General features: G+C 39.1%; 1 protein-coding gene across 1 annotated transcript in view; it reads right to left on the bottom strand.

The window, feature by feature from the left end:
- LOC113999855 (endogenous retrovirus group K member 8 Gag polyprotein-like) overlaps positions 1–13,599 on the bottom strand; it is a 34,062-nt gene extending 20,463 nt beyond the window's left edge. Inside the window, exon 1 of the mRNA XM_027743652.2 lies at positions 13,439–13,599. The gene's annotated coding sequence lies outside the window, so the exon portion shown is untranslated. The remainder of the gene's footprint in view (positions 1–13,438) is intronic.
- Between the last annotated feature and the right edge of the window lie 363 nt (positions 13,600–13,962).

Below are 13,962 nucleotides of genomic sequence, written 5' to 3'. Positions count from 1 at the left end.
CTCACCATGGTCTTCTTCAGGGGCTGCAGGGGGATCTCAGCTCCAGCACCTGGAACACCTCCTCCCTCTCCTTCTTCACTGACCTTGGTGTGTGCAGAGCTTTTTCTCACACTGTTTTCACTTCTCTCTCCTGTGACAGGTTGTTGTGTAGTTTTTCTGCCCTCTCCCTTCTTAACTGTTATCCCAGAGGTGCTACCACCATCGCTGATGGACTCGGCCTTGGCCAGCAGTAGGTTCATCTTGGAGCCCGCTGGCATTGGCTCTGTCGGACATAGGGATAGCTTCTGGCAGCTTCTCACAGAAGCCACACCTGTAGCACCCCCCTACCAGAATCTTCCCAAGCAAGTCCAATACAAGTAAATAAAATAATGTTCTCTTTCAGCTATTGTATTTATTTAAGTTTTGAAAACATTGCAGATTTTCTGTGCTCATTTTCTTTATTTTTTTTTAAAGGCCATTTCTCATTAAAAGAATAGGCAGAAAAAATATCATCAGCTATTTCAAATACATAAAGTTCCACACCTGCATAAATGTCTGGAAGACCTAAGAAATTGTCTGTGGGTGGTTTTATTCTGTGCGTTGGTTTGACTCTAATAAAATAAATTTTCAATAAATATAAAGGTAGATGCAGAACATTATTACTGAACCTGTGCATACAGATATTACAGCTGAGACATATTAAATAGGCTATACCTCCTGATGAATGGCTTGTGCATGTACAGGCAGGAACCAGGTGAGTTAATGAAAAACTGCTACAAGTAGGCAACCTTTTTCATGGTGCATGACATACTGAAATTTTGTTACAATGGGTGAAGTCAAAAAAAGGTATTTCCATCAATTCCTAAAATATGCATTCTCTTAATATATGGCACTCCATATTGAAAGATGCAAAGCTGTTTCAAAAAGAGACAGTTCACCAAATGTTGTCAGTGGGTACTTCTGACTTTTAAGCTCATTGCCATCTACATAAAAAAACCTCTAAAATTTTTAAAACTTTTTTCTTATAAATTAATGAGAACTAAGAACCTCAAAATGTTAGGAGTTTTCTTCCTTATTTTTATCTGATAGCCACTGGTCTTCATATAGACAAAAACCAAGTCAGCAGCATCTGGGGAGTGCAAGAGGACTGTTCTCACCGAGGCTCCCTTGCTTCCAGTCTCCTAAGCCTTCTTTCCTCGTTCTCCCTACACTGACTCTGCTTCTGGCTTTCTGGTGTCCCACACCAAATTATCTGAAGACTTATTCCCAAGGCATCAATCTTTTAAACTATATGAGTTTATGAACTGTCAGTATAAAAATACAGGTAGTTCCCCCTGGTTTTCCAGTATTACAGACTGCAGGCTTTTCTGTGAAACATTCTGCAACAGACATTTCCATTACATCGTGCATGGAACAACTTTAATATTGATCTAGCGTTTTATAAAATGCAATAGTGTAATACTGCCTTATAAAAATGACTTTCAAATGCTAAATGTCAGCATTTTTAAGGAACGTGAGAACAGCTGTACCTGGTCAGAGACAAGGTCAGGCTAATTTAGCATTGTCTCCAAGAGTACCCAATTCCCTAAGTGCTTTGTAAAAAGTGTAAGATGAGGGCAAGAACATAGAGATGCTCTATGCCTAAGTTACTCTCCCAGCCTCCAGTAATCTGCAACTCAGGGGCTTTTGGCATCAAGCTTAATGAAAAATACCAGGAAAGCAATAACATGTCAAAGTAAGGCACAAGCCTAGTTACTTTATATATTCACGCATAAATTGAAAACACATAAAAGTCTCTCAGTTTGATCCTAGACCCTTAAAGCAGAAGCTTCTTCAAACTTTTTTCTTAGTCTCACTAACAGGTAAACCTCTTACTAACCGGCCCAAAAATACCTCTCTTCATCTTCCTCTTCAATCCTCATCACCAACAAAATTAAACATTGTGTGGTCTAGGATAAGTGGTTAAACAGCAAGGAAAAACAACATAAAATGAAGCTTTGCTGGTAATATTCTGGGAATTCAGACTTAAAGCACTTGTGTGTCAGAAAGGGCCAGTGTATCTTTCAGATCTTGTGCCAAAATTGTTAAAAATTGCCGCTCAAGGTTAGGCATCTAGGATTAGGGGCATAAAAGAATTGGTGCATTACAACAGCCGTTGGTACTTTGCTATCAGAAACCTCTGTCGTAAGTCTGGGCAATTCTATACAATTCATAGCAGGGGAGACAACCAGTCAGAAACCAGATTTATAGGAAAAAGAAGGAATTTAAACCTTTATGCTCCAAACTGTCATCCTTAAAACTCTCACTCAGCTGCAACCTAAATCTGGATATACGTAAAATCTATTCCTGACTTCATTTTTCACCTTAATGTACTCCAGGTCCCTGGAGTAGTTCTGCATTTGTGTGTTGTGTATTGCCAAGTGTGCCTGGTTCTGATACTCATGGTTATCTGGGGGCTTATGACTAAGCCCCTATAAAATGAAGAAAAACGGCACCTTCCTGTGAGAGCTCTTATTAGCAGTGAGCTGGGAGGTGGTCTCACAGCACCTCTGGAAACTGTAGCTTCTTACAGATATGCTAAATGAGGAAAATGCTCACCTGGACAGGACCTCTGATCCAGCCAGTGCCCCAAACATGTTTCTCAGATGACAGCATCTGCAGGCAAGAGCGTTTTTCTAAAAATATAGGAAATGCTTCTGTCGGAAAGCAGCTGTGCCTCTTTTCTTGGGCCTATACCCCCACAGACCCTCTATCACAAAAAGTTACTGAAGTATTTCATTCAAATCTCAGTCAGAGATGGTCATTTCTTTTCACCCAAAAGCCTGGTAGGATGCCCTTAAGGAGAGGTGGCAGATTTCAGTTCTTTGTCCTTTCTCACACTGAGGGGATTTGAATTTATGTATAACATTCCCCACTGCAGGAACCCAGGTACCAGGCAAAAAGATATTTTGGAAAAAAATTCCTTTCCTTTGAAGTTTTCAGCTTTGTATAAAGCACTTCAATGGCTATTGAAGCCCAGTTTGCTACCACCTCTGGCATTAGTTATTTCATGATTTCAAGGATGTCCTTTGGTAGCACTGGCAGTCTGCATAGGTTAAAGTCTGTTTATGACTACTGACCACTCACAGGTAAAGAAGTTGGTCCTCCCTGTGTGGGTCTGGTCTTTTCCATTCATTTCATATGCTTTTGTTCCTTTGCCTAGCTCTGAAAAGCAAAATCATGCTGGGAAAAGTGTGATTGAGGTTTGTCTAAGTGTTTGGATTGCTTCTTCCATTCTGCAAGCACAGCTCCAAAAAAAAAGAAAATATTTCCACAAGATTTGTGTGAAACAATATCAACAGCAGCCAAGAGATGACTGAGTACAAGCCCAGCTTATTCTTTCACTAATTTGTTTCTTGATACAAGAAAGGGATTGTTTTTTCTCTTCCATGGCTTATGATATTCAAGAGATTGAGAAATGCATCTTCTTTCAGTTTTGCAAGGTCTTTTGAAATCCACAGATAGGTATTGCTATGGGAGCATGACATATTAATATGCCACACTCCAGGGTGATGTGTATGAACATATTTTAATGTAAAAAGGGGAGCTGGAGGAAAATTAGACAACAAGCTTGAACTGATATGGCAATATTAATATTAAGTAGTATTGTAAAATAAAGCACTATTCACATACAAATATAAAAAAAACTAGTAGTTGTATTGCCATGAAGCACAAATATTTACTGCCAGCAGGGAAAATATAAATAGTTCTTGAAGCTGTGAAATAATTGTCTGTTACATCTATAAACACGCTTCCCCAAAAGGGAATTTTACAAATGTCCACCCAAAGCCAAACTATGCATATTATTCTAATATGCCTTTTTGTTCTGTGTTATTTTGTTTCTTTCTTTTGCCTTTTTTTTAATTTATTTTAATAATTTTCTACCTGGTCACTTTTCTTCCCACTTGTGCTTTGCCATCAGAGCCTTTTCTTTTCCCTCCATTACTCCTTGCAAGACTGTCTTGCTTCCTTCATTTCCTTCAGTTTTGCCTTCATGTTCTTCCATGACATCACTTTCAGACATGGAAGACTTGGCTCTTCAATTTCTCCTCAAACACTGGAGGAAACTTAAAAACACTGTCTCTAAGCTACGATCATCATACTGCCACATCATAGAAAGCAGGAATGATTTGGAGGTTAAAACACTTGGAGAGATGCTTTTGATCTACCAATTCAGACATGACCCAAGGAATCGGACAGCTTATGTCCACCTGGCCCCACCTCCCGCACTCAGTGGTGATGATTCTCTTCTATTTCTTTTCAGGACTGTTCAGACAGTCCAGAACAGATTTTCAGTGTCTAATTTTCAAGTGCCTGTTTCCTTGAATAGCAGGTAGGCTGCTTGTCAAGGAGTGCATTGAGGCTGGACTAGATGACCTTTAAAGGCCTCCTTCAATGACAACTATTTCATAATACTATGATTCTAAGTGAGGCACTGTTAACGAGAGTCAATTAGTCTATGTACTGGTTGAACTCAATGTACCGCAGTATGTCACAGCCAGCAGAAATTGCCAAGATTATAAGTAACAGTTAATATTTGCTACCTTTAGATATTTGAACTCCAGATTGCAGTAAGGTACTTTTCTCCATCTAACATTTTGTACATAGTGGTATTCAATACGTATTTTATCTTATCTCTAAGTAATACATACCTAAGGGTATATATTTTTGCTATATTTCTTTCAAGATATTTGTTTTAAATACAACTTGAAGTGATGATACCAATACTGGTACTGATTTCCCAGAAAGGTACCACAATCTGGCATTTTTCAGGTCAACCAAAGAGGCAGCATGTGCAATTCAGCATCCTAAGTTTTCACCAAAGGAAGCAGCAGAAAGCCTCCTCTGGCTTTTATGTGTGCACACACGTGCACAGATGCACGACCATGTATAGAGATGCACACATTCACATCCAGAATTATCTGGATTCATTCCCTTAACTGGCCTCATAACTTACCCGTATTGCAGTGCCATGCAATATACATCATAAGTCTGTTTATGGGTCCACTCATTTTTTTTTAGAGCACTTACATGGAAGGCACAGATTCTAGAGCAAGTCCTTCTTCAACTTCAATTCATCTCCCTCTAGTTTAAGAATCTGTAAGTTGACTTTGTTTTCTTCTGGTTAAAAATTAAGGGGAAAATACTGTAATTACTTGCTCATGAGACCTGGTATTAATTAGTCACATTTGTTATGAAAATACAGGAAACAGGTTTAACACTCACACAAGGTGAGTTGATATTTATGTAGTAAATTGCAGATCCACGTGATAAATTACATTTATCATGCACCTTTGACTGCCTCACCTGTGTTCTGCCTGCTAATTTGTCTCTCTCAGGATTCATTCCTGCACTCTTAACGTCTGGACAGTTCTCAAGTGTCTGCTATTTTTTAGCACCCTGCCACACACACACAAAAAAAAAAAAAAAAAACAAAAAACTAGGAAAGTTTTTTTGTTCACCACAAAAATGCACAAATTCCTCTCCAAACAACAGTGCAATAAGGAGGAAGATGGGCAATACTCAGTTCTGAAGCAAAGAGATATTTGAGGTTCTCCTTATTCTCAAGAATTCAGGAGCATGTTACTATCAAGGGAAAAGAACTGGTAAGCTTTCTCCATCTGAACTAGCAAATGTTTCCAGCTTGGATATGCTGGCATATACTAGACCTCAAGAGTGGAACGCAGTGATTTATAGACAAGTTGCTTAAGATCATTTAGAGGTTCAGTACTGTATCAGTAATCACTCTGAGGCTTATGTAGTTGTCTCATAACAGCAAGTTAATTTAGCTTTAATACAGAAGGAAGTGCAATAACAGTATCAATTAAAATAATCATAAAACCTCATGAACCATTTCTGAAATACTTTTTATGTTAAATTTGTAACATAGTTTAACTGCATATGTGTTATGAAGTTTTTATTGGAACTCATTTGGGATGATCTCTATGATAAACTCTGGGAATACACCACAACTCATACTTACCATACCATACCGAAATCCAGACTCATGCCACTTGGCTGAAAATGTTGCTTTTATTTAGAGGTGGGGAAAAGTGCATCTATTTTCATCAGCTAAGAATCTACCTCCGAAATACTTAAAACATATCCCCTTTTTTTTTACTTTGCTTTTTTTTCTTCTATTTTATTTTCTAAAAATATTTTAATGTGTATATAGTTGAGAAAGACATGAAAGGGACACACTAATGAAAGCATTCAGAGTTTGCACTATCTACCTATTGAAATACAAACTTCCAAAAGGGACTTTGACGAATGGACTGCCAACTGGTTTTATTCTTATATGTTTTAGTAAAATCACAGTTTAACAGAGTTTGTATACTTCATAAAAATTAATTTGGTGATGAATCTTTAATTTCAGTCTTTTACAAATGTATACCTATTTGCTTACTTGTGCACTGACATGGACAGACACACACACTTCTTCACAGCACCCAAATACAGACATCCAGTGTAGAAAAACTGAAACTTAATGATTTAAAACTGGCGTTGTTACAACCAACTATACACTGGAGTTCTCCAGTTGGGAAAATTGGAGAACCGTTTGAGCTGCCTGTATTATAGCACATATTTTTTGAGATTTAAATTACCTAGTTCTGTAGATTAGGGTTTAAATTGCAATTAAAATTAATTAATCTTAAATTAATTAAAAATCAAATGAAAATTATTCAATTGACAGTTTTAGCAAGTGCAATCATATGACAAAACTATTCCCAAGAAATATTTTGCTTCAGAGAAAGCTCAGTTTACTATGAGTGTTCAGATATCTGTATTGGCTGGTTAAGTGTATCAAGTAATATTATGTTGGTTTTGGACTGCATGATTTATTCTTTATTTTTAGCTAATCAGACTACATAAAGTAACTGTAAGATGAAGAAACCAGAACAAAATCCAACACCAGCTTCAAAAAGATACTTGATTATTAGGCAATTTTGCTTATCTTGTGTTTTTCATACTAGTCTTTCTCATTTGGTGAATATTTGCAGAAAGCAAACTTGAGCATTATATCAACATGCTTGAAGTAAATTTATTTAAAAATCTGAATGAAGATATGTAGTGTTTGCCTAGAGCTAAAAGTAATAGAGTTACAAACACATCATAAATACCATGCAAAGCTTTGAATTCCGTTGCTGAGACACATTATCAAAGGTCATGCTATCAAGCAATACATAAAACACAACTGTAGGATCATCTCTTATCTAAAAGTTCAGAACAGTGTAAGAAATTACAAATTTTGAAGTGATTCCAACACAAGCATAACCATGCTTTAGAGATTATTTGAGTGCTATCAAATACAATGCTGAAGCAAAATTATTTTTCTGCATTTCTTATATACTTATAAAGTTTTCATGCTTGTGATAAAATTCATGTTGCAAAATGTGACATGACCTTTATGTACACTTCTAAAGGTGGATATACTATATAGTTATACACATGCACGGCGATCTTTCTTCAAACCATTCTTAGTTAACAAGAATTTTGTCACATACATATACTGCACACACATAAACCAATACACTTATGCCCTCAGGAAAGAGGAACACATTTTTTTGTTTTCTTTTTAAGGAGCTTTCACATTCTGGAGTTTTTTATGGGCCATTCTAGTATTTTCTTTTGAAATAAAGCAAATAGGAAAATACTGTGGGAAACAATAATCATCATTTTAAGACTTTTTTTAAGGCTTGACCAGCACATAACAATTGAGAACAAAGGGAAAAACTGCTAGTCTCTCTCAAATATTATCTGAATAAGTGGTTATCATTCTGTTTTAACCATGGAACGTCAGATTCTTCCACATATGTTGGTTAAAATTTTCAAGACCAGAGTGGCCAGACACACATCCATTAGGGTGTTTTGTGTCAGGAAAAACTTAAAAAATATTGCTGGTTTTTTTCTGAGCAAGGCCCTTTTGCCCTCTGTGAGTAGCAGACCTGCAAGAAAGGGAAACTGCTAGACTGTTCTCTAACTGAAGTAAAGGTTCGATTTAGCTGTTTTTTCATTGCCAAGAGAGACCAAAGTATATAAGTTTTCATGTTTTGTAGGAAATGAAAAAAGAATAGAACTAGATTACTTTTTTTTTTTTTTTTTGGTCTGGGGTCAACCTCAAACAGCTCTGGGTTCAATCTCCCTGCTCTCTGAGTATTGGGAGTTTTCCCCCCATGTATGCAAGGCTGGCTGCTCTTTGCATAGCCTTCTTAAAGGTTGAGGAGGTGATGTATCAAATTGGCAGGCTTTTGTAGTGCTGGCAAACCACAGCCATAAGGCAGACAAAAAAATCTCCAACTGGTGTGTGTAGTGTTAACATCAGGAGTAATTTGTTTTCAGCATTTTTTGCATTGATAAGAGTCAAGAGAAAAAAAGAGGTATGTTTAGCTGTGTGGAAGATAACAAACATGCAGTGCCACATTCCCTCTGTGTGCTCTTTGTTATCAGCAGGACTAGAGGCATTATGTACTGTACAATGAAAGATAACCATAGAGTGAGAGATAGCTGGCTTTGTAGCTCTATTGATTAAATAGGACAGCAGGCTAATCAGTAAAAATGTTACAGGGATGGGAGTCAAGCCACTTGGAAAATGTGAAAGATGAAGGCTACGCTTGAAATGTTAATTTTTTAATAAAATTGTAAGGCAGAAAACTGTTTCCTTAATTATTTATTAAAAGGAAAAAAAAAAAAACCCAACCAAAAAAAAAAAAACACACACACCAAAAAAAAACCTATGCACAGAGAGGTATCACTCCACAACCAATCTGCAAAGGTAATAGCACTACATTTATCTGAGACAGTTAGAAGACAAGACACAATACAGGTTTGAACCCTTCCTAAATAAAATTCACAGGTTTAGAGTTTTGCTATGAACCATGACTGACATGGGGATAACTCATCAAGCAAATGGGTATACCAACTACCTCGAGACTTTGAGAGGGGTTTTTGCATATAGGAATAATTAAAGACTACAGAAACCAGTCATATAAAAAAAAAAAACAAACAAAAAACCCTCTACAAACAACAAAAATCTTGAAGCAAAGAAAACAAGAAAAAAAAACCACTAAACAAACAAGGAAAAAACCCCAACTCTAAAACATCATTAAGGCTTTTGCGTTTTTTTTCAGACATTTGTTTATTGCTTTGCTCAGCTCCAAGCATTTAGACTAATATTTTTCACAGCATATATCTGTGTCAAGATGAATTTGCTTGTAGGTAACACATTTATATAATTTGTCTTCCAAGCTCTTGCTCAGGCTGGGGCTACAAAGGGACACATCCAGACCGGAATACGATGGATGTGCTAGGTGTATGGCCGCAGCACATAGCTGCAGAAATTCAGGACAACTCTGCAGGAGCAGCCTAGAATTATGAGGATACAGAGGTACTGTAAAGTCATTATTTTCCCTTCTGACTTTTGGCTTTGAGGTCTGTGCTGCATCTCCTAAAGGCACAACACAGACTCTCACCTGACGTGCTTAGCATTGGAGTGGAGGATTTCGCTGAAAAAAACCCTTTCCATGCTACTAATATCTCTGTTCTAATTTTATAAAATCGTCCATGTTCCTTTGGGGCTTCAGTCATAATCCTCTTTGGTGGGGTGTAATCTACTGTATCACTGATCCATCTCTCCCTGCTAGGAGCTTCCCCTGCTACCTGCTGTCTTGCAAGGTAGCAATTTACTGTCGACAATGATACAGCCAGTAGTTGGATATGATGACTCGATATAGCAATTTCAGCTCCTTCTTGCCAATATATGTTGCCAAGGATTCATATGAACGTCTCTCTAGACTTCATACTTGCCCCAAAAATATTGGGAAGGGAAAGGAGAGGGAAAAGGTCACAGAAGGCACAGCACTTGCATTTCTGCATTGGTGAACGTGTTAGTCCCAGCTCTCTGGGATGACACATTTTAGATGCTTATTGGAAGTTAAATACATTGCTTTACCCTGTCTTTATCCATTCCTATACAGAACGATGCCATTTAGAAGCAACTGATACAGCAATTCATACTACGCTTTTGGCAAATTGAACTAATAAACAGTAACAGCTTAACACAGTTTTAACAAATCTGCTCATTCCTCCACAGGCTCACTCCTCCACTCCTGCCTTTGCCAGGCTCCTGGAGCCTACAGCAGCCCCTTGGCAATACTCAGCATTTAGACTTCGAGTTGTCCTTGGTCTTAGAGGAACAAAAATACTCCCAGGCAGATTCCGGGTTTAACCTGAACTGGGAGGTGAGTCATGATAAAGTAAAGGTCACACAGACGGATCTGTAGTTGATCCTGCAGCCACTTAAATCAGTGCCTAAACCTTGTTCCTTTAAAGAGGAAACAGGAAGGTTTATTATGCAGTTGAATGTATAGTGAGAATGCCTTTTATGTTTCTTAACATAGAAGCAGCCCCAAGATCTTTGTCCAAAACACCTCTGTTAGAGCCAGTAATACTGGGAAGGTTTTAGATGACCCCTGGATCTTTCAGTAAATTATTTTATTACACATTTGCTTGATTTTCATGCATTTTAAAGTGAAAATATAAAATCCAGGGTTTTTTCTCCAGTCCCTATTTATTTAATATTTTATTTAATAGATTAATAATTTAATCTAATTAACAGATTAGCCACTTCATCTTCTTTTTCAGAACTCACTGATTCAAAGGTAATTTTTAAGTAATACAGATATGTATTAAAGAAGTCAGTTATACCAGTTGATTCATTGAGATACTAGTAATGCCTGTATTTAAATTACTGGGTGTTCAAACAGATTTGGTTCCATGAATATAAACCCCATGACATATTATTCCAGTATGCCTTAGTCCCGTTGACCAACCAGTGCCCACTGAATCTGTTCCCATGAACACAGGGCGTGTGGTGAAAGAAGCTTCACCTGTAGTAAGTACTCAGAGCTGCTAATCATTTTAGTCTAAATGAATACCTTCAACAAAAAACATCTTTACTCAAAGAGTCGGCGGTTTTCTTTACCATGTGCCCGTGTGTTGGTTTTCTCATTACGCATAACATCAGAATATCCTAAGGATGACAGACTGCATTATGCAATACTTTTCTCATATTAGTATCCCGTGTTTTGCTAGCTACAGATGTGTTGGTAGCTATTCAAAGCCCTTCCAGACTGTAAAATTAATAAAACAACCTTACAAAAAAGCCTTCTGTGTAGTTCATTTCATATTACTCCCTTTTCATCCCTATTCTAAAGTCCTGAACACTTGCTTCAGGCATAGGTATTTTCACTCATGGATCTACAAGGTTTTGCACCTATCACTGAGGCCTAAAGTCCCACCGTCAGGCAGAAAGCAAGTGACCAAACCGATATCAATTGGCCCATACCCAAATTTAATTAAACTTCTCCCTGCAACTCTAGAGGAAACCAATTTCCCTCATTATTGCTTATGTGGATAATATGTGAAATTAATTCTCCTTCACTAAGTTATCACTGCATTGAGCAGACAAACACAGATATAATGTTATTAAAAGTAATGAAATAGGTTCATCAGCAGTTAACGTTAATGTTTTGTGTCATTGGAATCTTGTGTGCAGTTTAGGACAGAATTATTCAGCTTTGCAGCTACAAGATGCAGAAGGCCAATAGCTCAAGGGTTTGCAAAGGTTTTGGCATAAGGCACTAGTTACACATGGCTTTCTGTAAATGAAAAAGGGAGGCGAAAAAATGGATTCACCTTGCTTTCCCTCTCATCTTCTACAGAACAGCAAAGAGAGGGACAGAGAAGGAAACAGGGCTTCCTCTCTGCAGGAGATGACGGACTCCTGCAGTAGCCCTGCAGGCCAGTAATACTGTACTGACATTGCCTTTGCTAGTAAGCAGTCACAGGTTTTCACTGAGATTGAAAAGTTTTAAGAGCAAGGTTTGTCAGTAGTGACTTGTCTGAGCCTTTCTTTAACAACCGCAACTCTTTTAACAAAGCATGTGTTACCTGTAAGAGCATTTGTCTAATAACCAGCACTAACAACTACTATCAAGTAGCTATGCTGTGGTGAATTAGGTATTTATGACTCTAATAAAGCAATGTACTGAAGAGAAGAAGCCTGGTACAACAGCAGGCGTCTTGAGAAGCGGGGACACAGGATGTGATATAGGGGGGTAGGCAGGGGATGGTAAGAGATGAGAAACTGGCTAGTACTGGAGATCCCAAGAAAGTAAATACCTCCCATCAGACTGTTAAAGAAATGCAGATATGGAGCTGAACAACATGAGTTATAGGAGTATCAAAGAACAGGATTGTAACATCCACAGAATACACCATAAGTTCAGATGCACTATCCAGCTACAGATCTAGACAAAGCAAGATATAAAACAGCACGTTACAAAACATATAAAACAGCCTCTAACTAAGCAAAAAAAAAAAAAAAAAAAAAAGAAAGGAAGGAAAGGAATGGAAGGAAGGAGCAAAAGCCTTTAATATCAAGACGGTGGTCATCCCAGAACAGGATTCGAGATGCTATTGGCTTGCACCCTGATGTACAAACCCCGGGGTGGTCAGCAGAAGAATTGTAGAAGGTAGGAAATAGCACTGGGAAAGAGGAAATAGCATGTGTTGTCACACGACAAGGACTACCTGGCAGCACCTGACGAAATGTCTAGACTGTATTTGAACGAATTTAACTCTAATGATTCTGGTACGGGGAGTGTAAAAATGAAGGATCACAGGTAATTATCAGAGCTGAACTGTTAAATCTAATGCTAAATCTAAATCCTTGTAACACGTTTGGTTGGGGCAGAGGCTAAAAAATTATAGCAAACAAGGTAAGGACCACTAATTTAGTCTTAGAGAGAAAGTCAAAGAGTTCGGCCTGCAGCTACATGATCAACAAAGCTATTCGCAGCTTATGGTATCTACTCTAGAAAGCAATAAACATTCAGAAGTAGTGCCATGGAGGGAACATATCCTCAAATGCCCAATGCTACGCAGAGACATGAACCCAAGGTGGCTCCCAGGAAGCCTGTGGAAGCCGGGCCACCAGTCACGGCTGGGAAACAGTCAGCAGATGCAGAGGGTGGCAGGCGTGCTCCAGACCACGCTGCAGGCTGAGACTAGACCAGACCGGCAGGAACTTTAGGTGTGCGAGTGTGTCTGCAAAGTGTGCGTACGGTTAAAATAGAGATCTTAGGGTAGAATCCAGAACCCGCTATGCCCATCCCACTCGGTAAATAAATTTTAGATTTTATAAAGTCAGCGAGCGGCGTGGTTGAAGCTTTAAGGCTGTTAAGGGAACTTCGCAGTCTGACCATTCACGAAACTCTCTGGCACTCACACCCACAAGGCCAAAGACTTGAACTACTGGAACTGAAGCCGCTCGCAGCGGGCAGCTCCCATGACCCACGGGTGTCCCACTTGACTCCCCGCACACCCCACACTCACACGCAGCCAGACCAGGTTTCCTTACCGGTTCGACCGCAGGTTTCCCGTAGCAGAGTCGCATACGTCTAGTTCCATAAACCAATTTATTCACGGCGCAGGGACATAAAAACAGGTCGAGCTGAGGATTCCGAAGAGGCCCGCAACAAAGGAACCCCTGGGCTTTTATCCGCTCCCAGTCCAAGGGCGCGCAAGTCTCGGCCTTCCGCCCTTGGTCGGAAGTTCTCCTCCCCTGCGAACAAGGTCGGAACTCCGCCGCCCTGGCTGTGTCTCCCAATGTCCATCCGCCCAGCTGGCGCCGCTGGTCTCCATGCCTTTTGTTATTCAAAAAGTTGGCAGTTCAGGGCTCCTGCTGTGTCTCTCAGTGTCCACTCACCTGGCTGGCATCGCCCGCCTTCGTGCCCTTTGTTAACCAAAGGCTTGGCAGTTCACAGCCTCTTCTCTCGGGCTCCCACCCAGAACTCAATCTGCATCTCAATCTGCAGCTTGCAAACCGAGCTACCCGCACCAAATGTATTCCTCAACAAGGCCACGTTCCTTTCTCGATGACAC

Source organism: Pipra filicauda, unplaced genomic scaffold, assembly GCF_003945595.2.
Source record: "Pipra filicauda isolate LSUMZ 115617 unplaced genomic scaffold, ASM394559v2 scaffold60_size3304689_pilon, whole genome shotgun sequence".
Lineage (NCBI taxonomy): Eukaryota > Metazoa > Chordata > Aves > Passeriformes > Pipridae > Pipra > Pipra filicauda.
The sequence above is the reverse complement of the archived record's forward strand: the minus strand, read 5'-3'. Positions and strand labels throughout refer to the sequence as shown.